This window comes from Eptatretus burgeri, chromosome 15 (assembly GCF_056783735.1).
Source record: "Eptatretus burgeri isolate ZD-2024b chromosome 15, Ebu_testis_v1, whole genome shotgun sequence".
In the NCBI taxonomy this organism is placed as follows: Eukaryota; Metazoa; Chordata; class Myxini; order Myxiniformes; family Myxinidae; genus Eptatretus; species Eptatretus burgeri.
This window is the reverse complement of record NC_140975.1, coordinates 39196331-39211720: the sequence shown is the minus strand read 5'-3', so window position 1 is coordinate 39211720 and position 15390 is coordinate 39196331. Positions and strand designations below refer to the sequence as shown.

The 15390-nt window shown below is 43.8% G+C and overlaps 1 protein-coding gene across 10 annotated transcripts in view; it reads right to left on the bottom strand.

Moving 5' to 3' along the window:
• The window catches only part of LOC147011974 (regulator of G protein signaling 7-like), a 184594-nt gene extending 171344 nt beyond the window's left edge, over positions 1–13250 (bottom strand). For 7 of the 10 annotated variants that reach the window (XM_085857911.1, XM_085857907.1, XM_085857921.1 and 4 more), the window contains exon 1: positions 13097–13250. The gene's annotated coding sequence lies outside the window, so the exon portion shown is untranslated. Of the gene's footprint in view, positions 1–3409; positions 3645–12975 lie in introns of all 10 variants that reach the window. The other 3 variants (XM_085857910.1, XM_085857922.1, XM_085857908.1) reach the window with 3 other exon arrangements.
• Positions 13251–15390: the final 2140 nt, after the last annotated feature.

Below are 15390 nucleotides of genomic sequence, written 5' to 3'. Positions count from 1 at the left end.
TTACTACTGATACTCTGCATCAGTTCCTTTCTCAAACACACCCACCTCAACATGTTGCGCAGAGCGCGGGTTATGCTACTTATAAATAAACCCCGATTGTTCAATGTACCAGCTCGTTGTCTGTCACTTTCTTTCATTGGTTTAGCACGGTGCGTATTGGGAATTAGGGAGGCCGTCGTGCTGTAATTGTTCATTTGGACCGACGGACCTTGGTAATCCCTGCTCGGTTTACACCCGGTTCAGGCTCGGTAAATGGCAAGTTCCGCCCAAGGTCTGTAGAGGGTGTGACTTCCCCGGTAATTTGACGATGTGGGTACTTAGGTATATTGAAATTTGGCTATTAACCCTACCCCATGCCGTCAGAGAATTGGCGAGCATGTCCTTAAGTGACCCGTAACCTTTGAAGTTGTCTGAAGGTTACGACCTGAAATTCCAAGCGTTCGGTGGGAGACGGCTCTACTGCTCCACCTGGCAGCCGTTCCTCGCCACCAACTCCCGGCCCACAACAATATAACAACTAGCTAGTTTAAAAACACTCAGCCAGATTAATCTCCCTCCCAGTTCCCTCCTCCCATCCAAACAGGCACAGCTCGCCAAATTTCTCTTGCCCATTACAACATTACAGTGTCAAGGCAAAGAAGAAAGAGCATTCAGTGATTCACCTCCATAAATCAACAAATTTTAAGGTTTAAAAAGTGCATAAACTGATGGAAGTCTGGCATATCTGTGAAGGTGTAACTTCAACAATGCTTAAAAGCAGACTGAATCCAAAGCTTATATTAAATTGGATTGCTTAAATCAAGCGATCCAAGAGAAGCCGCATTGTAAGTTAAAACTAGAATAAAGTTAATGGCGTGCCATCACAAATCCCGACGCTTCCCACCGAAAGTAAAGTTGAAAGATGGCAAAAAGTTCCACCAGGAATAAGCAATATATCTAATTTTGAGTTAATTTTTTTTCCTCTGTTTTGAGTCCTCTTACCCCAAGTCCCCACCCCCTGGGTATGAACCGGGGGTCAAATCCAAAAATTTGTTGCATATTTCATGCATCTCCCAATGTTGATTACATGTACAAGGTTTCATTTTAAAATGTTTTAAAATGTGCCCCTAATTGCATTTTCTGGTATTTGACCATTTGACTTCCCCCGAGGAGGTGGGGCCAAAATGACTGCTTTTGCACCTTCATGCCGTGTGGTGATCATAACTGCCATGTTTGGTGAAGTTCTGCCCAACCGTTTTAGAGGAGATAGCGTGACATACAGATGGACGGACAGACAGACAAACAGCCAGATGGAGCCGATTACAATATTCACCCCCCCCCCCCGTTTTTGAGAAGATCAAAAGCTCTAAAATCTGTACCTGGCACACTTTTTTTGATAAAACTCCAAAAAAGGCATGACCAAACATTATTCTGTCGACGTACTTTTCAAATGAACATGAAAAGGTGTCACACACACAAAGATAAACCTCAGTAGAAAAGTCCACCACAGAACCCTAAACAGGGGTGTTCATAAGCAAGCAGTTTGGTGTCGCTTTCCAAGCCGGTCGTTCTGATTCAACTGCTTTGCAAGCCGCTTAGCAAGTGGAGCAAGCAATTAAGAGAGGTGCTTCGTTATGTTCGCAAAAACGGCCACCTGAGTCAGATTCAAAATGATAGTACAACCAATAAAATGTTCAGAGGCATACCCGTTTTGTACCCATCCATCCATTGGGACCATACTCTGTGCAGAGCGTCCGTGCTGCTTAAGCAGACTCCTTGACGATTGGGCACAATCCTGGACGGGTCACCACTCCGACGCAGCATACCAGCATGCTGATACTCATTTTGCCAACCTCAGAAGGATGACAGGCAGAGTCAACCCCACCTGGTATTAAATCAACAGCCGAGTGGGATTTGACCGCTCGGTCCTCCAGAAGAGGTACTTCGTTATGACCTCCACTGAGACCTCCAGAAGAGAAAAATCCAGCCAAGACATAGAAAGGAATTTCATCACTTTGTCCACTCCTCAGCGAAATTTCACCTTTGGGAGCAAAATAAGGTCTAATCGACAGTCTACTTGCCATCAAACCAGCTGGGAAGTCGCGGTACCTGCACAGTGATTTGGTAGAGGTGATGGAAAACCAAAATTACTTGTAGAAATCAGCAATAGAACATCACTTGCTGACCTCGTTAGCTCAGACTCTTGGTTCATATTCCACAACCTGAAACTGGAACATTACTTTCTGTTTGAAGAAGTTGAAAACTGGACTGAGACGGACTCATATCGCGCTTCTTTGAAGAACAAATCATGCATGAATGTCATAAATGATGGGGCTGAAGGGGGAGTGGAAATGGGTGCGGACTTCCTCCAAGCAGCGCGTAATGAAGAACATTATCAGAACATCTTGCAAGTCGTGGAAAGTAGCAGGAAAAAAAGAGATACCTAATCTCTGTAAGGGAAAATATCAGAATAAGTGAATGAATGCAAAGAACTTCGAGAACTGAGCTTAAAGCTTCCCTATATGGATGTATGTTAGAGCTGAAATTTATGGGTTAATACAAAAATTAAAATGGTTATGCAGTGGTTTGCTTCATTTGATTTTTACCTCCGCCATTGAAGGTGGATGGAAGTTATTTTTCACTCCTGTCCATTTGTCTCTGTTTGTGAACAAAATATCTCAAAAAAGTTGTGGACAGATTCGGACGAAATTTGGTAAAGAACTTGGGTATGTGACAAGGATGAAATGGCTCGATTCTGGTGAAGATCCGGATCCGAGAATTTTTTTCGTGATTCTTCATCATTGAGCGATAGAGCTAAAACAACATGTCGCAGGCTATCTCAAAAAGTTGTTGACAGATTCGGATAAAACTTGGTGGGCAGGTTGGGGACGTAACAAATATGAATTGATTCGATTTTGGTGAAGATCTGAATCCGGATCCAGATCCAAGAATTTTTAAAGTGATTCTTCACCATTGAGCGATAGTGCTGAAACGATATGTAGCACGATATCTCAAAAAATTATCAACGGATTTGGACAAAACTTGGTGGATGAGTTGGTTTGGTGACAAGAACAAGCCGATTAAATTTTAATTCAGGTCCGAATCCAGATCTGGCCTCTCAGTGGAATACAAAACGTAAACTAATCAGCTTGGAGGACGTATGTGCGCTCTCCCGAGTGCCCTTCCAGTTTCATTTTTTTTCTTCAAATTTTCCGGAATTTCTAAGCCCTGGTGATCCCACTAAATTTGCTTCAATTTAGTTGAAATTTGTGCTGGAGTTAACCCTCATGCAGTGTAACAAAATCAACGTCAGGACAATATACGATTGTCAAAACTTTTTGAAAAAAAGGGGTAAAAGATGCACACGATAGTATAGGGTATATTCATATATTGTTCTTCTACTTGCTTTAATAGTTCCAATTATCCCCACCTTCTTGTGGGGTCAGCCGCAGAACGTTTGTAGCCCAAGCCTTTCATGAACCAGTTAGCCAGGCCTGGCATTCGACTGAAGGTGGCAGGGTAATTTGTCCAAAGTGCCAGAGATAACTTCCTACTCTTCGCAAAAGACATCAATGGGATCATTAAAGCCCACACAAAAGTGCTGGCAGACGGGTCCTCCGGCTTGCCGTCCTTCCGATGGACAGCTCTCTCATTGATTCCTTGTCCTGCACGTGAAATACCAGGGTGACAGTTCATAGCTGGGTTGAGATTCAAACTAGGGATGGATAGAATATATTTTTTTAGTACGTCAGCATCCTTTTTGTATCGACTGAGTATTTTTAGCATCAAAGTCATAGATCGTACATTTTGAATATTCCACTTACAATCACAATATATATATATATATATATATATATATATATATATATATATATATATATATATATATATATATATATATATATATATATATATTCCTCTTCTCACGATCTGCAGAAGCAATTTGGCAAAAGCATTCTTGTGCAAGATGTTTTCCATTAACATTGGGTTGGCCTGTTTAGCATTATCAGCTGAACCGAAAAGCTGATTGTGCTCAGAACCGAGTACAAATTCCATATACTAAAAGTGTTTGTCCATTGTTGACTAATATCGTTATAGTTCAAATAAAGGTACACTGATGTCTTTGTCCTGCATGTGATATATGTATGTACAAGCTCCGTCATGAACCTTGGTGAGATAAATATACATATTTTGAACGAGTAATGACAAAGCTACTTTTAATCCTTTTCCTTCTCTTTGCTTCTTGAGAAATATCAGAAGCGTTGAATCTTGGGTTGTACAACTTGTTTAATGATCAGTGTTTTAAGTCAAGAATAAAATTAATGAAACACTCAGTTGTTCATACTTGTAAAACCCGCTATGGGTGACCACAGATCGTGGTTCATATTTCCTACTCGGAAGAAAATGCAAATAATAAAAAATAATTACATTCTTATGACTACCATTAGCAATCCTTCCAAATTCACTTCATGTGACTGGATGAAGGGACGGCAAAGCAAAGCACCTGCTTCAAGGGACCACACGTTCCATGTTAACTGCATCATTACCTATTTGAATCACAACTTTTGATTGGAGGGAAACATCACTGCAGTGCACAGTACTTCCATGGGATATGTTATGATCCACCAGATATTGGTGAAAGTTTATTATATATTTGACTTCCATAACTTGAACTTAATCTCCGAGGGAACGGCATCTTATTATTAAAACTAGAGGGGGAGCACTCGGTAGAGTGCAAAACCTCCGCTGCCAATACTGCTGGGTCACTTAAGTGAACCTGATATCCTATTCATTGTAGGTCAAAACGGATCAGACTCTACTGCACCACGATTGAATAAGCTAAACTAGATCGACACGCATGTAGAAATCGCCCCCCCAAAAAAATCGAAATTTTCTTGAAAAAAAGTTGCAATTTTTTTTTTCTCTAACAAATTTTTTTTGGAGGGGGTGGGGGTTGGAAATCACTTAAAACATGTAGAAATGCAAAAAAAAATTCAAATATTTTTCTAATAAAATCGAATTTTTTTTTTTTTAAAGTTGCAAAATTTTTTTTTTCTCCAACAAATGTATTTTTTTGGGGGGTTGGAAATCACTTAAAAACATGTAGAAATGCAAAAACAAAAATTCAAATATTTTTTCAAAATGGCCGCCATAGCGGCCATATTGGACTTTGGACCAAGTCCAAAATCTAATGGCATGATCCTTGGACCATACCTAATCCCCCCACCAAGTTTCATTGAAATCCGTTGAGTTTTTCCATAATATTGTTCACAAACAAACAAACAAACAAACAAACAGACGGGTGAAAACTAACCTCCGTCCATCTTCGATGGTGGAGGTTATATTAATAAAAAAAAACCTGTTGTTCTGTTGAAGCGATGATGACTTGTTTCATCATAAATTAAGTCAAAGCTGGATGTTTTGCCTGCACAGAGTTGCTGATGGATGCCAATTATTAGAAGAGCATTCTTGACGACCACAACAGTTGACATCGGGCCTTATACCATGGTGAGATTTCCTATTTATGTTACTACTCTGCCCAGGAGAACTGATAGAGGGTGTTTATCAGCTATTCTGAGAATTCTCTCATGAAGGTGGAATTAGCATCATAAGGTGAGAACAAGTCTTATGGCATTAAGGGGGAAGTTTGTAAATGGCAGAAATGTCGTGTAAAACCATGGCGAATGTTTGTAAAGACACGCCACATTCTCGAGCAAAAGGACATGACATTTTGTGGGAAAGGGGGTTGTTTATTTATTCGGTTTGTAAATTGAAATGCTTGATTCTTTCACCCTCACTTCCCTTCCCCAATGTGCTGCAAACCCTCCTCTCACTCCATTAACTTCTCATTCCTTCCAACCACCTTCTCTTGTTCAATTCTCACCCCATTTTCATTTTGTCAGTTCACTCAAACTTCCAACTCTATTCTGGTATTACTCCTCCTCTCATCTTGTATTTCTCCAACCAGCATTTGCACATCCAGGTTAAATGTTCTGACAAAAACCCCTTCCTTGTTCCCATAGCAACGTCTAAGCTCAATGCTCACCTCCATTCTTTCATACCTCTGTCATGTGGAGTCCATCATCTGGATCTCTTCCCAACAGAATTTCAACTCTGCTGCCCAGTCACTTAATGGTCTCTCCCGTTTCTACAACTGAGCATCAGTACACCTACTGAGACCCCGTTATCCTGCAAATTATCCTGCAATTTGTCTCTGGTCGACACACTTGTCCCATTGAGTCAGTCAGTCAGTCAGTGTGTGTGTGTGTGTGTGTGTGTGTGTGTGTGTGTGTGTGTGTGTGTGTGTGTGTGTGTGTGTGTGTGTGTGTGTGTGTGTGTATGTGTCAGTGTCTCCTCCATAACACCAAAACCATGAAACCTTGCGACCTAAAACTTTGCAGGCAAACCAAGGGAACTCCAAGAGTGCATGAGTGAAAATTGGTTGTTTGGGCTCATTTAAACACCACTTTTGAAGATAATTAACGGCCTTATTTAATTATCGTTTATCAAGGCTCATCCTTGGTCAGCCTGCTCTCCCTCGCTGGGGTCTTAATTCATCATTTTTTGGGGCCTATCTAATAATGCCTTGACTTGAAAAAGGCCGCAACAGTGTCTTAACAATAAAGTTTTTTTTTTTTTCCACTTTCCTCACTCATATCATCGATGCCTGATCATCTCATACCTATTTTGAAATTGCTGGATACATTGCAATGCTTATAAACAGGAGTTTACATAACTGGTACTCAGGTACTCTTGTGCAGTAAAAAAAAAAAACACTAAATGCGTATAGTACTTCAAAGATGCTCCGACAGCTCAAAAGCGTAACAGCACAACAAAGGCTTTTGGTTGAAGGTTTTCTCAGCAAGTGGAAGTAAGATTGTTCCATGATAATTCTGATAAATTGATATACTCTACTGTTATTTCAAGATTGATGTGCACAACATTGAGTTTATAAGTTTTATTATAACTTATCAGATTTAAAAATAAACTAGATCGAAGGAGAACACGTGAGCAAAGAGGAAGAAGAGGAGGTTTTCTCAGTAAGTGTTGGGAAGATTGTTGTGTGATATTTTTCTGACAATTGAAATGCTGTGATTTCAAAATTAAGTTTATAAATTATATCATTAAAATTTACAAGTTATATTGTAGGTTTATAATTTATAAGATAAAAAAATAGATCTAAGGAGAACAAGCGAGAAAAGAGGAAGAAGAGGAGGTTCAGGAGCATCTGGAATTAAAAAAAGAGCGGCTTGCGAGTGTCTCGTCTGGTGCAGACGTTCTGACAAAGCGCTTATAGAGGAGTAAGATGCATACTAAGCTGAGAGGCGCTTGGGAAAGCAGACGAGTACGTTCAAAGCTAACATTTTTTAGATCCTCGTGGAGGATCTCCAAGTCTTACTCACGTTGTTCTTCATCTTCTTCTTGTGGACTTTTTTGTTTCACAGCCTACAGTTTTCATCGAAACTTCCTGAAACTTGGCATACATATGTAAAAATACCCTGCGCAGACAGTAACCATCTCCGATTTTGAAAATTCCTCCTAGAAAAAAAGTTATGATGTAAAAATATCTCCGCTAATGGAAATCGCCTAAAAAATTATCTCCGAAACTTGGCAAGCGTTTTGAATTCTGTTTGCGGGAATCGAACAGGGCATTAGCAGAGATGAATTACCGCACATATGACACATCACTATGACGTCATATCAATTTTTATGACATCATTCCTATTTTTTGTTTCACAACCCAGAGTTTTCATCGGATCTTCGTGAAACTTGCCATGTATATGCAGAAAGCCCACGCGCAGGCAGGAACCATCTCCGATTTTGGAAATTCTTCCTAGAAAAAAAGTTGACGTCATAATATTGCCGCTAATGGAAATCGCCTATACCATTATCCCCGAAACTAGGCAAGCTGTTTGAATTTTGTTTGCGGGAATCAAGCCGGGCATTAGCACAGATAATTTATCGCAAACCTGATACATCACGATGACGTCATATTCGTTTTTATGACGTCATCATTAAGAAGACGAGGATCTTAGCTCATTTGAGCTTGTTTTTCATGAGCAGCAAACCATTTCTGTTGGTACTCATTGATGAATCAAATTTTAAAAATTGTGTGAAGCCCTGATTATAAACCCCCGGAGACGGCAGCGTTTGTGGCTTTATTTAATTTCCACACATGCCATAACCTCTAGAATCTCTTGAACTAAGCCAACTTACAAAATTTAAGCTCCAGAATTGAACTTAGCAGCAGTTCTGACCGCTATGAAAGTGTTAATTTCTCCAATTCGGACAAAGTTGGACATTTTGGGTGTCTACGGGAGGTGTTTAACGTGACGGATCTGCGATCGCTTATTGCTTGCCAAGTCTGCCATTCTTTATCAACCGTTTTGTTGGAGTGGTTGCTTGAGTGCTTTAAAACCACTTGGTGAGTGCTCTCCAATATCTGTTACTGAATATATTGATCGACTTGGACAAAGTTCAGGGTCCATTCACCTGTGTTTGTCCATGCAGTGACTCAGGCGGTGCGTTGAGCAGTGGTTCGCTCATTGAAAATGTGCAATATCATTTTACACCACGTTTTCCCTTTTTGTATGACCTTTCATTAGACGACCCATCACATTGGCATAGATAGATACATATAAAAAATGAAACTTTCATTTATAAAAGTTTCTTCAACCATTTGGTTGGAGTGCTTGCTTGAGTGGTTAAGCCACTCAAGCGAGTGCTCTTCAAGCTTCGATGGCAATACTGTGACACGGTTCCCTGTAGGGACATCTCTGGAGTTAGGAAGGCAAAATAAATTACATGATTACAATGAGTAAAAAATGTTTTCAGATGTAACAAAGCAATGAATCACCTCTCATGGCAAGATAGCAAAGAGGTACACACGCTCGCTCTTCGCAGTCTAGCCTGGGTTTGAATCCCGACCTGGCTATAAACTGTCATTCCGGTGATTTCGACAGGCAGGGTCACACATGAATGTGTGTGCCATCTCTCTGAGGAACATTAAACTAGACGTTACATCTGCTAGAATCCCCCACTCTCCACTTCCCCTGTCTCAGTCTCTGTCTCTGTCTCTGTCTCTGTCTCTGTCTCTGTCTCTGTCTCTGTCTCTGTCTCTGTCTCTGTCTCTGTCTCTACATCTTGCAACACAGGTGAGAAAAGGATAGAAACAAAAAAAAAATCAGCTGATATTCAATCATTTATTTTTAAAGGGTGAAAGTTAATTTATATTTATTTTCTCTTAAAACCTGTTGGTCAAAACATGCTACAATCTATTGATTATGAAAGCAAAAATCACAGAATTTCCTTCTTCCCCTCTGCATTGTATTCTCCATACCTGAGTTGTGGCAGACTGAAAAATGTATCTCATGTGCATACGTAAATATCTAAACTGTACAGAGACATGACAGAAGAAAATGGACACCTTAAATTTCTTCATTTCATCTGTATAATGCACTTTTACTCAGTGATTTGTACGAATATTCGACTATTTATTTGCAGAAACGAGTTCCTGGGTCTGGTATGACAATTGACTACGCCTCGAACCCAGAGAGTACACGACCTTTCCGGTTTTCAAAGAGGACGAATTGTTGGCTAATCGGAAGGTGGAGTCAGCCAGCATCAGATAGTGCAGAACCTTGGCATTCCGCTTTCTACGGTCAATCGGGTGATTGTGCAATTCACCAGCGAAGGCAAGGAATCCACGGATTCCCGTTCTGGTCGACCTGGGCCCTCAGAGAGGTGTCTTCGAGCTGTCAAGCGGTCCATTGAGAAACTCCCCGTTGCAAGGCAGCAGATGTTGCAGAGCAGCAGAGGAGGTCCAAGTTAACTCAAGAACTGCCGTGCGGTCCCTTCATCAACTGGGCTACTATGGGAGAGTAACTAGGAGTAAACCTCTTCTTAGACCAGCCAACATTCAAAGGAGAAAGAAGTGGGCCGACAAGATGGCCACCAGACTATTGGAGTTTTAGCAGCTGTCATTTTTTCAGATGAGTCCCAATTTGCTCAATTTTCTGAGAGTGGAAGCGTGTGGGTCTGGAGACTTCCCAGTCCAAAGTTCTCTTTGAACCGATTGCAGCCAACTGTCAAACACGGTGGTTTTTCACAGTGATGGTGTGGGAAGCAATCTGGAGCGCTGGTCGGTCAGAACTTGTGGAGTGGGTTGGCAACATCAACTCAACGAAATACATTTCTATCCTTGAGGATGGACTTCTCCCAGTCTTCTCCACTGGTCAGATGGTCAAAAACAACACTCCATTCATGGCAAATGGAGCTCCATGCCACACTGCAAAAAAGACCAAAGAATGGCAGGACAGAAATGGGATCAAGCAACTTCCACGGCCAAGTCAGTCTCCTGACATGAATCCCATTGAACACCTCTGGGACATATTGGATCGAGCTGTGCGGAGAAAGTCCAGGAAACCAACATCACGGGCAGAATTGATAAATCTTTTGCGTGAAGGTTTATCTGATTTTGTGAAGATTTAGTGATCAAGCTGTAAACCTGGGCAGAAATCCGATGAGAGAAAATTTCGGAACTCGTTAGTTCTTTGCCTGAAAGAGTAAAAGCGTTGAAATCTGCAAATGGCAAGTTACCAAATACAAGTGTATGTATTAAAATGGATCAAATATACTTCAAATGTTCAAAACATAAATTCTTTCAAAATCATGGTGTCTATTTACTTCTGTCATGTCTGTATTTTTAATGGAGTGTGTCTGTTTGTCTGTATGTCTGTAATCATGCTATACTTGAGAATGGATTTCAATGAAACCAACGACAGTGGATTCAGGGAACTCCAGGGAAGGTTTGTGATGCAAAAAAAAAAAAATTTTTAAAAAGGAAGGAAGGTTTGTGTGTATGGGAACATGGGCACACGTGGCAAAACTGCAAACGCCAGCTTACGACGCTGGTCATCCCCACACGGGCATGATCTCCCAGGAATCCGTTGCTTGTTCTTTCCCCATAGATTAGCCATTTCAGTAAGGATCAGCATTCCCATCAGCCAAGCAACGGGTCTTATATGCTAGTTTATATAAAATAAGGCCTGAATTCCTCATAATGTGCGCGTAATCGACAAATATCAGTGGAAAATCAACTCGAGAGTTCATAGAACACATGACACACGGTGTTGAGATAAAGGACATGGGAACGGTCTTTTAAACTCTTGATTTGCATTTCCGAGCACAATTTACACGTCCTACGAGCTGTATTTTTGCCTTCATCTTAATATTCCCAAACACCGAGAGCGTGAGCGGAAAATCTGATTGGTTGAGATGGCGTAACATTTTGTCAAAAGTACTGCAAAACTGGAGGTTTTTGGAAGTGCCAAGAATGTTGTACATTGTTCAAGCGTACAAGTCAAATGAAAAAAAAATTAAAAAGTTTTAAAGGCTGTAGGACCAAAAAAAAGAAGTTTTTTTTTTTCAGGAGTTCACAGCTATTGATGCAGCGTCTTTCCCACCGCCTTATTTCACATGTGACGTGAGTTATTCGTGCCTGTTGTTTCTGTCCTTTATGACGTCCCCCCCAAAACAGTAAGTTTCCTGTTTGGAATGCTTTTCAAATTTGTCCGACTGCCACAGACCAGACTAAACATTTTTAGATCTCACTCCTCTCTACGGATATGCCTGCTCGGGATGAGATTCCGTAGAATTTGCCAAATTCAGTGAAAGTCCTGCTTAAAATGGAGGTTCGTCAATCGTAAACTGACGTCTGTAGATCGACAGACAGAGGGAACCAATTGTTTACGGGGTAACAACCTCGGCTCAAACATCGATCACTGTTCGTTACCCCCCCCCCCCCCCAACTACATCGTCAGGACAATTAGAGAACCAGCTGCTAATCACATCACAGATTGCCATCGCAAAAACCAAGCTCATCATTTGGTCCACAATGGACCCCGCACCCAACTCCACAATGGACCCCGCACCAAACTCCACAATGAACCCCGCACCCAACTCCACAATGGACCCCGCACCAAACTCCACAATGGACCCCGCACCAAACTCCATAATGAACCCCGCACCAAACTCCACAATGAACCCCGCACCCAACTCCATAATGAACCCCGCACCCAACTCCACAATGAACCCCGCACCCAACTCCATAATGAACCCCGCACCCAACTCCACAATGGACCCCGCACCAAACTCCACAATGAACCCCGCACCCAACTCCATAATGAACCCCGCACCAAACTCCACAATGAACCCCGCACCAAACTCCACAATGAACCCCGCACCCAACTCCATAATGAACCCCGCACCAAACTCCACAATGAACCCCGCACCAAACTCCACAATGAATCCCGCACCCAACTCCATAATGAACCCCGCACCCAACTCCATAATGAACCCTGCACCCAACTCCATAATGAACCCGCACCCAACTCCACAATGGACCCCGCACCCAACTCCATAATGAACCCCGCACCAAACTCCACAATGGACCCCGCACCAAACTCCACAATGAACCCCGCACCCAACTCCATAATGAACCCCGCACCAAACTCCACAATGAACCCCGCACCAAACTCCACAATGGACCCCGCACCCAACTCCACAATGGACCCCGCACCAAACTCCACAATGGACCCCGCACCAAACTCCACAATGGACCCCGCACCAAACTCCATAATGAACCCCGCACCAAACTCCACAATGAACCCCGCACCCAACTCCATAATGAACCCCGCACCCAACTCCACAATGGACCCCGCACCAAACTCCACAATGGACCCCGCACCAAACTCCACAATGGACCCCGCACCCAACTCCGTGGACGTGCTCTTCCTACGGACCAACTTTCCCGCCAAACGTCTCGAACCTTTCACGGATGTTCTTTCAAAAGAAAATTTTACTCCACGAGTCTCTCCCTCCGAGCCACAGTAGTTTGTTCATACCCAACAGGGTCGCTTCCCCCCCGGTCCCAAAATTCCTGTGAGGATGGGGGTATCACAGTTCACACAAGAGCCGGTCTTACACGTGTCTTACCCGCAGCCATAACCGAGGGCACCACGTGTCGGCGGTCGTGCGCGACTCCCGTACGGGGCACGTGCTGTGTACCCGAATTAAAGTGCCTCGGTACCGAGTCCCGGCGCTTAAGGGTGCTCACCTGGAGGCTGTCCGTGCGGAGGAGCTCGATTAGGACCCCATGGCACGGTTTGTGATGTTTGCCGCCGAGCGGTGCCGCCTCCCACCGTGCAGGGCGGTACCTGATGCACGGACGTGCTGAGCCCGGTCGTGGGAAGAGCACGGGCTATGGGCGGGAGCTCCGAGCCGGATTCCCGTGGCCGTTTAACACCATTATTTTTATTATTATTGTTATTATTATTATTATTATTACATTATTGCAGCCTTCTTCACGTCTTCAGATCAAGGGCCATCTATTTATTACATATGCGAATGTGGCGGCTGAAGGATTTGACCTTCCCCACCTCCTCCATTTCCCCCTGCAAGGCACCGACCATGGACGCAGTGTCAACACGACACGGGATTCGAACCTGAGATCGCGGAATCATGAACCAAGGGTTCAGGTGTGACTGCGGGACAGGGCGGCCCAGATGTGAACCCTTCTCCCCTTGATTTAAACTTTGGATTGTCCTGGTCGTGACGGCGGAGTTAGAAAAGTGGGATTGGGGAGGGAGAGTGGAGAGGATGACTGGGATTTTAGGGTGGGTAGGGAAACCATAGTGGGAGGGGAGGGGACCATCGACTACACGATGTCCCGGATCTCAATTACGACCTGTCGATATGCGGAAAACCCTGGGGGCACCGCAGTCGCAGAGCAATCGGTAAAATTCGATCTTCCAGTAAAACAAATCCATGGCCAGTTGGTTCGGGGGGGGGGGTGCTACCCCTCACACTGACCATCACACTGACCCTCACCCTCCCCGCACACTGACCCTCACCCTCCCCGCACACTGACCCTCACCATCTCTGCACACTGACCCTCACCCTCCCCGCACACTGACCCTCACACTGACCCTCACCCTCCCCGCACACTGACCCTCATGCTCCCCGCACACTGACCCTCACACTGACCCTCACCCTCCCCGCACACTGACCATCACACTGATCCTTACACTGACCATCACACTGACCTCTCACACTGAACTCCCCACACAGACCCTCACACTGACCTCCCCTCACACTGACCTCCCCTCACACTGACCTCCCCTCACACTGACCCTCCCATTGAGCTCTTCGTTGCAAGTACGAACCAGAAAACATTGTAATCTACATTGGGACACCTGATCGGTCTGGCAGGACGTCCGAGAGGTCCGCACACTCTCCTCCGTCTCCTCCAAGCTGTCTCGCCTGGGTTCGAATCCCGACTCAGGAAGTATAAACTGTCATCCTGGATTCCCGGTGTTTGACAGACAAGTTGATTCATCAATATGTGTGCGCCATTCCTCGGATGGACGTTGAACGCGCCATTCCTCGGATGGACGTTGAACGCGCCATTCCTCGGATGGACGTTGAACGCGCCATTCCTCGGATGGACGTTGAACGCGCCATTCCTCGGATGGACGTTGAACGCGCCATTCCTCGGATGGACGTTGAACGCGCCATTCCTCGGATGGACGTTGAACGCGCCATTCCTCGGATGGACGTTGAACGCGCCATTCCTCGGATGGACGTTGAACGCGCCATTCCTCGGATGGACGTTGAATGTGCCATTCCCCGGATGGACGTTGAAGGTGCCATTCCTCGGATGGACGTTGAATGCGCCATTCATCGGATGGACGTTGAATGCGCCATTCCTCGGATGGACGTTGAATGTGCCATTCCCCGGATGGACGTTCGACTGGGAGTCCCATATGACGGTGGTAAAAACAATAAATTTTTTACATTCTCTGCAACAACATGTGGCTTCAAAATCGGTACATTTCATGCCATTCGTTTTAGAATCCTGTGATTTGAGCGCCATTTTGGTGCCGTCTATTTATTACGTATGCACATTTATTCAGTGTTTCATCACGAACCCTCTTCCTGGCCGCAAGACTTGGTACGATCGTTTTACAAAACGAAACGAGAACCTGCAATCAGATCTCGCAGACCCTTTGCCAGGACTTGTTTTGTGTGGTTGTGGTTGTGCCGAGTAGACGATGTATTGGCGATGTAGGTTTTCATACATAGAGCGTGCCTTTTCAGTTTTGTGGTTTCGATTCACGTTCCAATCGTACGTATTTTACATACGTACGTACGTATTTTATAGATATACATATCTCACTGACATGGACATCTGTTAGAGTACATACTTTATAGATACACTCACGTTACATCACAAATAATTCCAAAACCCCAGAATCAATGCTTGGTGTTGGCTCAGCGGTTAAGGTGGTGGCTTGGGATCCTCGGGTCCTGAGTTTGAGCCTCATTGGTCATTGAATTAACACCAGGTGG